An 895-nucleotide genomic window follows, 5' to 3' on the forward strand; every position below is an offset into this window, starting at 1 on the left:
TCCTGGTCTTTTCACACCAGCCTGGCCTGTCTGGTCTTTCACACCAGCCTGGGCTATCCAAGGTGCTGAAACACACTGCTGAGACAACTTTTGGCCGGTATCCAATCCGAACAGCGGTAGATTCACATAATAGCGCGCTCTAAAGCTAATTTCCAATTGAGGCCGACGTATGAAGTGCATACACAGGAACATTTAAAAGGTGCCTAGCCGAAAAGGGGTGATCAGATTGAACCTGGCTTTAATCTTACTTTTGCAATGAAACTGTTTCTGTGTGTTATACCCTGCTATTGCATTGAATACAAGAACATAACCTTGTGTTTCTCTATAGCTGAAGGATTTACAAAAAGCCATGGCCTTTTTTTCACTGTGAATACAATTTTGGAAAGAGTAGATATACACTCACCGGACAGTTTATTAGGTAACCCACCCCGTTCACGAAAATGGTTCGCTCCATGTGAGTCACATGGCCATGGCTTGCTATATAAAGCAGGCAGACATGAATTGAGGCATTCAGTTACTGTTTGATGGAACGTTAGAATGGGGAAAACTAGTGACCTGAGCGACTTGAGCGTGGTACATCGTCGGTGCAGGGGGGGGGGGGGGCGGTTCCAGTACCTCAGAAACCGGATGACCTCCTGGGCTTTTCACGACAGACGATGTTTAGGGTTTTACCAAGAATGGTGTGACAAACAAAAAACATCCAGTCAGTGGCAGTCCTGTGGGGAAAAACAGCTCGTTGATGAAAGCGGTCGAAGGAGATGGCAAGAATTTTGTAATTTAACAGGCGTGCCACAAACAAGTAAAATAACGGCGCAGTACAACAGTGGTGTGCAGAACAGAAGCTCGGATAGCACAACTCGCCAGTCCTTGTCATGGATTGGTTATTGCAGCCAAC

The sequence above is a fragment of the Salvelinus sp. IW2-2015 genome, unplaced genomic scaffold (assembly GCF_002910315.2).
Source record: "Salvelinus sp. IW2-2015 unplaced genomic scaffold, ASM291031v2 Un_scaffold1381, whole genome shotgun sequence".
Classification (NCBI taxonomy): domain Eukaryota; kingdom Metazoa; phylum Chordata; class Actinopteri; order Salmoniformes; family Salmonidae; genus Salvelinus; species Salvelinus sp. IW2-2015.